Source organism: Bacillus rossius, chromosome 14 (genome assembly GCF_032445375.1).
Source record: "Bacillus rossius redtenbacheri isolate Brsri chromosome 14, Brsri_v3, whole genome shotgun sequence".
Classification (NCBI taxonomy): Eukaryota; Metazoa; Arthropoda; class Insecta; order Phasmatodea; family Bacillidae; genus Bacillus; species Bacillus rossius.
This window is the reverse complement of record NC_086341.1, coordinates 28,426,456-28,440,520: the sequence shown is the minus strand read 5'-3', so window position 1 is coordinate 28,440,520 and position 14,065 is coordinate 28,426,456. Positions and strand designations below refer to the sequence as shown.

General features: G+C 35.6%; 2 long non-coding RNA genes across 2 annotated transcripts; both read right to left on the bottom strand.

Moving 5' to 3' along the window:
- Positions 1 to 1,185: 1,185 nt before the first annotated feature.
- Positions 1,186 to 2,450, bottom strand: LOC134538940 (uncharacterized). The gene is made up of 2 exons (XR_010076233.1): positions 2,273 to 2,450; positions 1,186 to 1,401 (listed from the first exon to the last, which is right to left on the bottom strand). It is a non-coding gene; the product is annotated as an uncharacterized LOC134538940 (long non-coding RNA).
- An 87-nt stretch (positions 2,451 to 2,537) lies between these two features.
- LOC134538939 (uncharacterized) lies at positions 2,538 to 4,180 on the bottom strand. The gene is made up of 3 exons (XR_010076232.1): positions 4,048 to 4,180; positions 3,634 to 3,706; positions 2,538 to 2,617 (listed from the first exon to the last, which is right to left on the bottom strand). It is a non-coding gene; the product is annotated as an uncharacterized LOC134538939 (long non-coding RNA).
- Between the last annotated feature and the right edge of the window lie 9,885 nt (positions 4,181 to 14,065).

The window sequence follows — 14,065 nt, the reverse complement described above, 5'->3', positions numbered from 1 at the left end:
GATATTAACTGCAATATTTGTAATAACCATCCTTTACTGTATTAAATTGTATTGCACAATATGCATTGTTTCTTAAAACAGTATAACACCCATGTAATTTCTAGAGACTTTTAAAATACCTTGTATAAACAGGGTTTGTATTAGAGTTTTCACTTGTAAGTATTCATACTGGAAAGTGAGTTCATAATAAAACATTTGAATGGTTAAATGTCGCAACACTGTAGGTGTTATTGTTAATTTCTAATACATAATTTTTATATAGTACCCTAGAAAAACAAATTTGGTTTTTATTGGTAACTTCAAAGTACTCTTTTGGGTTTGGATTGGACAAAATTGGGATCTCGGACATCACTGATGCAAATAAACCATAATATCAGTTCATACGGTCAGAATTATACGGTCTCATACATTTTATTATTACATAACAGTTGTTTATAATCTTTGCATTGGGATTCTGATGATAAGTTTTCTTAAAACTTATGGTTATATGATTTACTATTCACACAAGTTGAGAAATACACTAAGCTTGTATTTTATTGTATTGTAGCATGCCATAAATGAAACATAAATTCAGCACTTTTTTTTACCAAACACATTTTATGTAGGTATAACATTTGACCTTGGTGAGATGATATTAAAACATTCACCTAATGACATGATACTGGAGAGGAATATTACTATGTATTTTAGATTATTTTCTTTAACATATCAATAATTAGCAAGTTTTTATACCTTGAAAAACTACTCAGTTGATTTATTAGAATGTCAGGGACAGAAGTAACAAACAATCATTTGTAATAAATATTTTACTTCTGATCTCACCTATTCAAAATTATAATTTTGTAGCGCTTCAATTGATTTTAAGTCATGTGAGAAATAATAAGTTATAAATTAATAAAGACTTCTACTTTCTAACTTTAATTTTAAAGTTATGATGATATGTGAAAGCATTACATTAAACAGTTGGTTTGTTGTACATACATTACAGGTAATAAAAACAATTTAACAAAAAATTACTTTTTTTTTAATCTCATGACTTGCTTTCTAACAGATATTTTCCCTGTGTTTGTTAATGTTAGTACCGGTATACTGGAAACAAGTTTAATTGGTACATATCACTACTAATTTTCAACACATTTATATGGCAATGGGAAAAAAAGTAAAATTATAAATAAAAAATGGCAATTTCTTAAAATATTTATTGTTTTTTATTTCCCAACACTTCAAACAATCTTTCCAAAGAAAAAACCATTTGTTCTTGCAGAACATTGCTTCTTTTCATTTCCGAAGCGCACATTTCTAAAGCAGCTGCACATCGCAGATCGGCTGCCAGCTGCCGCTCTTGAATTGTGCCCATTTGTTCAGCAAATTTTTCCATTATGGTTTGTCTTGGTAGTTTTGCTGAAAAAAAAAATATGAATCTTTATTCTACAATATATCTCATTAAAAATAACAAACGTATACCATACAAGTATATATGGGCAGGGTTATGTCAAGTAGGAGCAATGAACAAAACTGAAGGTTCAATTATGCGAATGTGAACTGAAACACATAAAAATTTAAAAAGATGCAATTTCTGTTTTTTTATTGCAAATAATGATTGCCAGATGACGTAGATTTTAATAGGGTTAAAGTAATGCAACTAGCAATGCAAGTTCCAGCAGGTACAATTGCTTGTTGAAGACAGAATGTATTGCATACAGAATAGGCATTGCTTCACCCAAAGTAGTACAGGAAAATATTTGGTAAATATTTGTTAACATTATTTTTGAAAATATATGCACATGTGATAAATTTCATTCAGAGGATGCCGTAAGTGCACTCTAATGTCAATGGTACAAGTCACTTACACCCAAATAATCTGGAAATATTACTTGGTAAGGTTTATTTTTCCCTTATTAATTGATGTTCAGTACAGCTACATTCCTTGCACCAGTAAATAAAATTATTTCACATAAATAATTTGTCAGTAACTCATATACTTAATGTACGGTATATGTATTGGCAGCGGGGTTTCTAAATATACAGTTTAATTTCATTATTTAAGACTAGGTAATTACTTTATTCATTTAGATAAGTTTAGTTAAAAATCCATAACATTTGTATGTGTATTGTCAAAGTATGAATGTTTAGGTAAATATTAGTTTGTTTTTTTATCTACACATAGTGTGTAATTGATAAGAGGCAGCCAACAAGCATATTGGGCACTAAACGTGTTATGTGAACAATGCAACTGATAGAAATCAGCAAATGAAAAATTACTTTGACAAACCTTTCTTGTGCGATGACGGAAAGTGTCTTGTCACAGCACCTTTTCTTTTTCTGGGTGTGGCACTGGTGCTGGCCACGAGACCGGTGCCGTGCGCATCACTGGGGCCGGGCGCGGCACTGGGGCCGGGCGCGGCACTGGGGCCGGGCGCGGCACTGGGGCCGGGCGCGGCACTGGGGCCGGGCGCGGCACTGGGGCCGGGCGCGGCACTGGGGCCGGGCGCGACACTGGGGCCGGGCGCGGCACTGGGGCCGGGCGCGGCACTGGGGCCGGGCGCGGCACTGGGGCCGGGCGCGGCACTGGGGCCGGCGGCATCACTGGTGTCGCACGCGAAACTGGTGTTTGGGACTAAAAATGTATAATAACAGTGAACTTTGTAGTATAACAGTATTAATATTTTTATACATTTTAAACTTGTAACACATGGCAGTAGAATAAAGAAAACGTATTTCATTATTTAAGCATGCACATATAATTCAGAAAATATAACCATCAAGTGGTTGTTAAGGTACTATTTTTACTGGCACATGAAATAAGAAAAATTTCTTTCGTTGGAAGTACAAAACAAATTAACATCTAATATTTTATTTCCTAATCTGTTAACAATTTTTTTATGTAACTTTTTCAGAAAGCTTATAACCTAATGGGAAATATATTATTCAGAAGCTATTTTTCCAGGAACAACTTCCTGCCATTTCCAAATGTCATTTCATAAACAGTTTAAGAATGTTATAATTAAAAGTGAAGTAAAGATTTACATTGCATCTAGCCAAGATAACATGACAAGACCTCTAGGTAACTATTTTAATATTTTACATTAAAATCGCTGTACTGAGAGATATGCATTCAGTTATTTGATTACTTTACATATCTAAAAGAGAATAAACATGTACTGATGTTAAAGTTATTGGAGCTAGGAAAGAAAACAATACTTTAGCAATAATTCCTGTGAATCAACATGACTACGTTAAATTTGCTAATAATCCCCATCCAAAATGTTTAACTTATTTGTTTTCTTCTGCAGTGCAATAATATTTCTGTCTAAATTTATAGGTGGTGTTTTTCTAAGCAATTGCTATTTAAACATTATTTGTTTGAGTTTTAGTGATGCTAAAAGCCATTAAAAAAACTGTAATATTTTAACATTCAAAGAAAAATAAAAGTGCAGCATTACATTGGTTTATATGAATATATGCAGTGTAAGCCAACAACACTATTGTATTACACAGATTAGTTGCTTACCTCATCAGTTACTTTTAAATAAAGTTAACCATAGTCAGTGTTATTGATAACTTTAACATTTATATCAAAATGTTTTGAGGATATCTGCTCATGACTAAACAAAATAGGATACATGTTCTCACCTTCAACCATTGGGTCGTCAATAACTTCCCAAAGCCAATTTCTTTCAACTTGTTCACTTTGCACTTCCACATTCTGAAATAAATAATATAATTCTAGTTAAAGTAAATGTGATAAATTGAAATCCCATCTACAAATTTCACAAATATACATTAAATATCACATTCATTGCTTTAAAAGTGACCCCTGCCACAATCCAATAGGTAAATTGTGTCGATATCTTAATAAAAGAAAAATTTAATACATATATATTTATAAGCATTTCAGTAAACTAATGGTTATTATAGGCACACTTTAAAGAATGTCTACAACATTTGGTCATCTTAGGAAAAACACACTAAGGTTAATATAGTTCAAGTTAATTTCATCAAATAAAGAATATAAAACATGTATGACCACCACACAATGATACCTACCATAACTTGAGGACCAAAACCACCTTCCTCCAGTGGCATCCCCGCAGATGAAGCTGGCCCTAATATGGCCAATATTCGTACATCAATGCTGCTTAGGCATACCACTGGAGTTTTGTTTCCAGTTGCTGCCTTTGCAGCCTTGGTATCAGCTGCCTTCCTTCTGGCAGCTGACTTCATGTCAGCCCATGTCTGAAATTTTAAAACAATATTACAAACTTGCCTCGTAGTTGGGGCAGGGCAAGGACAGTATCATGCAGGCTGCGAGACTATGTGTGGCGATCTTAAGGGGGGAAGTGTTATGTAGGAAGAGTGGTACATAATAGGTACATATAAAATTAACATCGATTTCAAAATGCACATAAATTCAATAATTTACAAACACAGGGAATTAAATAAATGGCCTATGAACTTCGGTAAACAGATAGGTTACATATTGCTGCCACTTTCAGGTTTAATTTAACTGCAGCATATCATTATCTTATACAATGTTCAAACATTAAGTGAAGTGCTAACTAGTGAAATACCCTCTTTACAAAAAAAGGTAATTGCTCAGCATTAGATATCCTAATTTAGCCCTCGATCTTGATGGTATAAGCCTATATAATTCATTCTGTAATACATGTTGCTTGCTATTTTAATTTTTAGTTATAAGATACTGGCTAAACAAACATATCACAATACAAACAAATTATATGAGGTATTGTGAAATTGTTTCCTGTTTGTTTTCTAGTTGCAACCTTCATTCTTAGTTATTTCACACAAGTTTGTTATGTCTAGGATCATTCGATGAACTAATATAAAACAGGATTATATACCGCAAGATCGATCATATACCTAGGTTCACGCCATCAGGATAAAGGGATCTACTTGGATACACTATAAGTAACTTTTACCTCAATATATTTCCTACACTTCTCATAGTCTATCTACTTGGAATGCTTACTACCCTGTTTATTTTATTCCAGCCATCTAACATATTTAATATTTAAATAAAATAACAGTTTCATTACATACATGTCAATGCCATTTATACTGATGAGAAATAATTAACTTATAGAAAATGATTTCAGGTTTTCACATAATACATTTTGAAAATGTCCTGAAAGTCGTAATGATTCAAGTGTTTATAATTAATAGGCCTATATCGTATGAAATCATGAGTACTTGATACAAGATCTAACAACCTAAACATTCACTTAACACAAAACATTTAAAAAAAAAGGTACTAACCTTCTGCCACTGAACAGTACTTTTCTGTGGCCCACAACTTCCATTCAACATGTTGGTTAGGGAGGCCCACAGACAGTTATTAGCCTCCCTACCATTGAAAGAAGCAAACCTACCAGCCGCAAACTCTCGTTTGCTCTCCATAAATGATATGATGATTTCTTGCTGGGCAGCCGTCACCTTCCCAGTTCGAAGCTTCTTTTGGCTGGGAACAGACAAATATTGGATACAATTGCAGTAGTAAAACAAAATATTGATTTTTCTTCAGTGTCATGTACAATATTTTTATCCAGGAAAACTGATAATTTCCTGGAGTAGTGATTATAGTCATGAAAACAATGCAAAAGTTTTTAAAAAACCTCTAAACTAGTCTCAACAATCATTCATACCAAATTAGAAAATGAACATTTAATGTAGCTAACCTTACCTTACAAATCATTAAAAAGAACTAGTCCCTGCCGTTTAACATACCCATTATATATACTGATATTGAAAACAGACGTGCCATTTACAGAATTGAAAAACTAATTTCAGAAGAGCAAAAATATTTGCCAGCTATAATTTTCTCGTAAAAAATAATTTAGAAACTAATTGTAAAACCCTGCTTATGTTAACTTTGTTCACAATTGCGATATTATTCTACAATTCATAAACACACATGGCCATTGAATAACATTCACAGTATTTACACATAATTATTAGGATACACAAACCATTTTTCCTACGAATGCAAACACTTTAAGCGACTAATTTAACTCTAAATAAATTTAAATGTGGTCACATTCGCTAGTGTTTTAAATTTTAGGTTATATCTTACAATAGTACACTGAATTTAACCAAATACTTCCTTGGTTGCTAATAATAAAACCAAACATGAGTTGCATTCATTATTTTATCGAATTATTTCTATTTACTTACACTAATAAATTAAAACACTTACCTCGCACGTGGCTCCATTGCTTTCAATATTAAACTTCTTTATCGATGATGCTCGCATGTAAACACGTAGGGTTAGCCACAATGTGTGCGCGAAATTTTCAACCAAACCTTTAAGAAATGCGTCAGGTAAACATTTACATGTTTTATTTAAGAAATAAGCTTACTAAACATAGTTATTTAGTACTCAGTGTAATTAAATAGTTATATTTGACTAAATAAAGAGGCTGTTCAAGAAACATTTAAGTTTTCAAATGTTGCTTGCCCTCTGACGTCATGGATTCGTATCGCAGGTTAGCGTTACCGTGGAAAATAACGAAACGCATATCGCAAGGTGGGTCGTAATCACCAAATGCGATACGTGTTTCGTTACCGCGTGAAGAATAACGCAAGTCGTCGATGGTGTTCGTAATCAGCCCGCTGGCTGGCGCGAGGCAGCAACTCAGTGACGCAGTGTAACCTCTCCCGCGGACACCTGTTGAAGGAGGGTGTGGGGCGCCGACAGGAGCGCTACACTGGCCGCGCATTGCCCGAGTAGTTGGCAAAGTTCAGATTTTTGTACTAAATCATTTTGCCCCGAACTACAATAAAACTACGAACATTTCTTCAGCTTTCCCCCCTAACACTGTTTCTACAAGAAACTACGGTGTTGAGTCGCCATCAATAAGATTCTTTTTTTTTTTGACGTGACAACGTCTAATAAATCGATGAAGGCGGCTGCACGTACGCAAAAGTGTCCCGTTACGTACATTGTTCCGTTACGATGTGTTCCGTTACGCTGTCGGCGAGTGCAGTAATAATAGGTTATGTTCCAATTGACTAAAAAATTCTGGTGATTCATATAATTGATGATAGATATTTGATTACAGTTTATTTATATGAAAACTTATTCATAATTATATTTAAACTTAATAGCTAAACGCCAGTTTTTAAAATTAATTACAAGTCATCTACACGTGAACTGTTTGGTCGATTGTTTATAAAGTGAAGTGAAAAGTTAAAATGGTTTTCATTGCTCATTACAACAACAATTTCGACAATAAAGGTTAATTATCCTTGCATTTTAAAAATCTGATTAGTAGTATAATTTAAAGTATTTATTCTTTTATTATTAAAATAAAAATGATTCAATTTTATTCATAAAATTATGCAATCATTTCATCAATGTTTTGTTATGACGTTGTCACGTTAAACTATCGTCTGTAAACCGACTTTACAGAAAACCAATTTTTTTTCGTTAACGAGTCTTCCCGAATCGCGTTTCCGCGCAAGTAATAATCGGGAAGTCATTGGCAACCTATGTATAATCATAAACTCTGGTACTGGACTTTAAGTTAAATATTAAAGCTTAATTTAATCTTTAATGTGCTTTCACACTTCTGTACATGATTTTTCAGTACTTAAAAAAATACGTTAGTAAAATGCCAAAAAAAAATAGTCATGTCAATCATTTCTCTGAATGAATTTGACCTTTCCCTCTGTTATTTTTGACTAGCTGCCCGACCTGGCTTCGCACGGCTATACTAATGGAAAAAAACTAAGCCACATCTCGCATTTAGAGTAATGGTAAATAAAAAAATCAGTGAAAATTTATTACAATGCTGTATAATGTACCGGTGAGAAAATGATTAACACCGATGGTTTCCCGACTCGTGCACGCAACGTACAACTGATGTACCCGTACTTCGCTACGGCAGTCTACAGGTAGATCACTCTTGCGCCGCTCATTATACATGCCCCTCCCTCATTGTGGGTACGCCACTGCCGCGCGTTGCCCGTTGCCATGGAGACGCAGAAGGCATGGACAATGCAAAATCCTGTTCTCATGCTGACAAAGTACCCACTGTTGCCTGGTTTTAACCACCCATGGGATCTAATTTTCAGAAAATGTCGTCCTGCGTAACATAAGGATCATTACTGTGAAGTTTCAAGTCTGTAAAATATATATATTGAAAAAAGGGCAATTTTTGATATTTAAAGTACCCGCAAAATTTCAACGGTGATGAGTAGAGACCCCGAAAAATGGTGAAGCGCGAAATTCACGAAATAACGCGAAAATTTGATACTTTAAACGAATTTTGCGACTTTCCTTTGATTTTGACATAGTCGCGAAATTCACGAATTTTCGCGCGAAGTTCACGAATTTTCGCGCGAAATTCACGCTTTTTCGCACAAAATAATGTCCTTATGTCGTAATTTCTATTTATTTACGCCATCATAAACATAGGCGTGAAATAAACATAGACTGAAAGACTAGTGCAGTGATATTATCTTCGTTTTGACACGTTACTGAAATCCACGTATTTTTATTACTCTGTTTACAAGCAGTAAATATTGCCATCGCAAATGAAAACCAAATGTAAAAATTGTCAACAATCGATATGTGCGCACTACCAACATAACAAACTGACTCCACAGTTTTCGTGTTTTGAATAATGGTCGTTTCTGCCGCAAGGCGCACTGGTGTCGATTTTTCTAACCTAATTTAATCGCATCGAGCTAATATGGCAGTCATTTTTGCGTGCACATTTCTATGAGTGTTTACAACTACCGTCCACATTTTGTAAGTTTTGTGATACAATTGAATTTGTGGCTAAGATGCCGAAAACTTCGACAATGTTTGATCGCGAAAGAGAGATAATTTCGGATGATTTTATATTTTTGATCAGCGGGACAAAATTATGATGTGCAAGTTCTGCAACGTGCGGGTTGATTGTACACGCAGACACGTGCAAAAATCATGTGGCAAATTACACACACAAAACAAAAAAAAGACAATTATTTTGTCAAGCATTCTACCGTGTCTAAACAAATCTCGATAGGCGACAGCGTGAATAAAGCAAACAAGCTTGAAAGTGCATAAAACAAGAATTTTTTTTTCTGATTTTGTTAATATGATGCTGTAAGTTAACATTCCTTTGGAAAAAGCTGATCATCCAGCTATGAGGGAATGGTGTAACACCCATGTTGAAGGTTAGCCTTATTTATTTAGAAATGTTTTCCCCCTCTAATAAAAGTTCATAAGCATATGTAGGCCTACAATATTATCGATTAACTTACCTTTACTTCAAATAAATATGCAAGGACCTCAGATTAACAAACACATAAATAGGATGGATTGCATTGTGAAATGGTGAGCACACCAGAATATATTTTTGACTGATTGATTGATGGTTTGACTCTGTAATCCAGCAGTACCTAATCTAGAAAAGGTTAGGTTAGGTTTGGCTAAGAATTGTTTTGAATAAATTAGCCCATTAATATTTTTCAGCGATAACCTTATAAATGCTACCTATTTATAAGTATATTGTAAGTTATGTATACATTTTAGGTGCAGGGGATTTGCCATCATCAGCCAACACTCTTAGAGAAACTTATGTCCCAAAAATTGGCCAGGCAAATAAGGAAGCAGTAAGGCTATGAGGTTTTTTTTACACCGCAATGGCATAATTTTTTCACAATTTTTTGGGGTCTCTACTGATTGCTTATTTTTACACCGATTTTTTGCACCGCTTGCTAATTTTTACACCGGTTTTTTGCACCGCTTTTGTCATTTTTTTACACCGAAATGAGCCAGTTTTATTTAACATTTTCGGGGGTCCCTAGTGATGAGGACTGCACTAACAAAGAAATAGTCCTTGCCATAGAGACGAATGAAGCATCAACAAAGTAACAGCCGTTGCCATGGTGATTTCCTACCAAAAACTGGAAATTTTGATATATTACGCCCCCGAAACTCCCCTTGGGATCGGATTTCCGCATAATCCGTTCTTAGTGAGCGTCTACATCACAAAATGAGTAACTATGCTAAATTTAAAGTCAATGGGGTGTATAGTGTTAGAGGTCTCGTGATGAGTGAGTCAGTGAGTGGTATTTCGCTTAATAAACTTTTAGCGCCTGCGGCATTGACAACACACACTTTGTACGTGTACTGCATGTTGTATCTTACCCCCTCCAACGTATATGATTCTAAATTGGACTTTTAGTAAGGATACCTAATGTTATTGATAATATAATATAGCCTATAGCCTTCTTCGATAAATGTACTATCCAACACTGAAAGAATTTTTCAAATCGGACCAGTGGTTCCTGTGATTAGCGCGTTCAAACAAACAAACAAACAAACAAACTCTTCAGCTTTATAATATTAGTATAGATTACCCCCCTTTGAAAAGCACTTTCGCTACATTAATTGAATTTTTTATGTGTTTGGTAATTTGGGAGTTAGTTTACATCTTCAGTGTTGTACCCCTGAATGGAAGGAAGGGGGCGGGTGTTACACGCACACAGCTGTTTACCAAAAAAAAAAGAGATGTGACTGTGTCATAGACATGGCCGTGTGTTGTACGTTTATACGTAACAGGTAATAATTTCTATACAAAATAGCTATAAAAAATGCTATTTTATGTATGCTATAATCATGTTTGAACACTAAGAAATCATCATCCACTTGCATAATTTCAACCGCCCCAGCTGCAGATGTACTGGCACCGTCGTTGATCCGCTCGGCCGCATTCATTCTTTTACGTTCCCGGCACTGCTTCACTCGGTCATATGGTGTTTTATTGGTATCATTCGATTGCTTTTGGGAAGCCCTTTCAAAACGTATACGATATCTGTATTTGGATTTGGCTTTTTGACGCATATAGGCTGACAGTATATATATTTGATTATATTTATTTATTTTAACATAATATATATTCATTGTAACTATTTTACACCAATGTTTTATATATGCAATCGATAGATTTTGACAAGAGCTGAGATTAAATCTCAAACGAACGTCATAGCTTCCCCGAGTCAAAAGTTATACTAAATGGAAATCTCGAAACGTGACAAAATGACCTCAAAATGATGGTGCTTCCCCCTCCACCGCGCGCGAAGGGTCCCAGTCCTCACTTAGCGTAACAAATTATTTTATCCTTTAGCAATCCAGTGGTGTAATTAAATTTTGGATGGATATTATAGATATGTAGCTGCAACACTAAACTGTACCCCCCGATTTAGTTATCAATCGTTTTTTGAATTGCCTCCCACAATGGAAACAATTTTAAAAGCGTATTCACGTTAAAATTGTTGGTCAGCTCCAATTTCAAAGTCATATTCCTGTCTTGGGAAGCCATTTAGACGATAAGTCGTGTAGAGATTTTAAACTTATTTTGCTGCAATAAGCTTGCAGCCGAAGTTCATCAGTCACTTTCAGAATCGTTCTGCATATGTGTGTGTTGGTTTTTGTTTGTGGCTCAAGATAAAACACCGCATCTTCACAACAACGAGAGATTTTGTTTTCGCATGGCGTCCTTGGCGTAGCGCCCGTCGCGCTGTTGAGTCCAACAGGGACCGCAGGGAGACCTAAGATGCACATAAAGTTCTGCCATTCCCGATTACACCCGAACAATTCACCTTCGGCCAACTTCGGGATTTGTTTTATTTTTGCGCAGGAAAAATGAATTCAAATATTAAAAGTGGTCGGTTAGGTTAGCTACATTAAAACACTTTAAAACTTTAAATAAACAGAGAAATATAAATATATATAAATAAACTCGAGGTTGGCCGATGGTAATATTCGGGCGTGTTCGGGCAGGGACAGAACTTGATCGACATCTTGTGCTGACTGGCGGCGGAGTGAGTGGTCAGTGCAACCACTCACCATCAGGGGCGCTTGCGTCCCTGGTCACTTAATCCAGTACTGGACAATTGCAAAGCGGACCAGAGTCCAAGTGCCCAACCCCTGCATGGTAGACTCTTTTCTACTCTGTCCAACACTTCATCCAGACCATCCTCTGTCTCCTGTCAATTCCTACACGTAATGCATGCCAATTTGCATCCCGCATGAATGTGCCCAGGGTTTTCCCTGTGTCTATGCAGGTTTTACCTGGGCCCAACCTATCTCTAGTTATAGTCTAGATTTAAGAATGAGGGGAGTTAGTCATGGCGCCAATCGCTGCCATGGCTGGCCAATCCCCTCCTAGCACATGATGCATGCGACCCTCTCCCTGCATGGCTAATCCCAGCATGACTAGGCGTACAGGCTTCGGCCTGAGACGCACCTAGGTCTCTCCCTAACCCGGACCCCTCCAAAATACACTTAGTTTTAGTTAGGTTAGGAAAAAAACTAAAATCGACATCTTAGGCTTCCCGGGATTGCACGAGCGAACGGCTACGCGACGAGTCGTCCTGTGCTGTTTCACTTGGTGAGAAAACAACACTTAACATTGTGCAAATACCAATTGATTCCGCTAATGTTTTCAAATGTTTCCATTTTTGATTGTCAAACTTGCCGCAACAGTGGCGGACCTACACTTTGCGGGTCACTGGCCCACTCACTTCTGCGGTACCTTAATATTTTGGAAAGGGCCACTATTGGGAGGGGCTGGGAATATGAAATAGCCTCTAGAGAATAATCCCGGAAAATTGAAAAGAAAAAAAAAAGACTTTAAATATAACGCTTTTAAACCAACCCGTAACTTAAAATTCTAGAATGATTTTGCTTAAGAATATTTGATATTAGTTCCTGATAAATTATTAATGCATAAATTTTATGAATGAAATTGTGCCGTTATATGAGTCAATAAATTATTTGATAGTTTTGCTTACACGAAATCATGTAAAATAAATTGGCTGTTTGATGGCTGCAGTGGTTTGCGCTGCGTGAGTATAATTAAATTGTCAACAAAAGCACACTGTTGTGTGTTATAGCTCACTGGTTACAGAATGCTTTCTATTGTAACAACTTGTAACAGGTGCGTGGTAAGGGGCGAACCACTGTTGAGCCTAGCTCCAGTGAGTAGTGCAAACTGTGGACTGTACAGATATTTAGTGATTAATGAAGAAATATATTTAATTGCGAGTAATTTGCGAACAGACATTGGGTGTTGCGTTTTAATTAGTAATGTAAATATTATTAGTAAATAAAACTGTATCAAAATTAATTGGGATATTTTTACGAACCCATTTTCACCACTTGTAACAGTATGTAACCGTCGAGTTATAACTCTTTTTTGCTTGTATATTAAATATATAAAATTTACAAATCCCCCCCAAACACCGAAGAACACGTTTTACAATAGTTTTATAAACAGCTAATATTTTATTGATTTAAAGAAATTTATACTAAAAATTAAGAGTTTAAAGATGAAGGCTACATAACGGTTAATCCAAAACTGAATACCAAATTTATTTCATGCTTTCAGTACTTCCTAGGATTGACAAAAAAATGTGTCATTAAGTTCAGAGAAATATTAAACAAGTACTTTCATTGCAGACAAATCATTATATAAAAAAAATTAATTAGGGAGAGTTTTTTATGGATTCATTTAAAATCATGTACAAAAACACTACCTCTTATAAGCAAAATAATTTAGCATGTTACTTCATTAAAACAAAAAAAAACACCGGATTTTCTGCTTTCTCGATCGTATTATATATATATATATATATATATATATATATATATATATGCCTGACTTAAAGGTGCGATAGTGTCAGGAAGGATGGTGTCATCCATCAATCATTTCACGAATCATGTGTCGTTTCTTTTTCATTGTTTTCAGTGTTTTATTTATATCCATTAAATACTACTCAATTTCTCATCGCAGCATCGGTGGTGGTCGGCCTCCGTAGCGCAGTCGACGGCCCACCGGGCTACGGTGCGGGGGCTCCGGGTTCGAATCCCGGGTAAGACATGGGTGTAATTTGTATTGTCTTAATACCAACCTTCAACCAACACTACCATTCCACAATGACTCGGGGTGACTTAAAACTACAACTTTAAGGGGGGGAGATTGTTGGCACACTGGTGACTGTCAAAACTTGCCAGTGTGCCATCAATCTTTAAGAAAACAAAAAAAAAAAA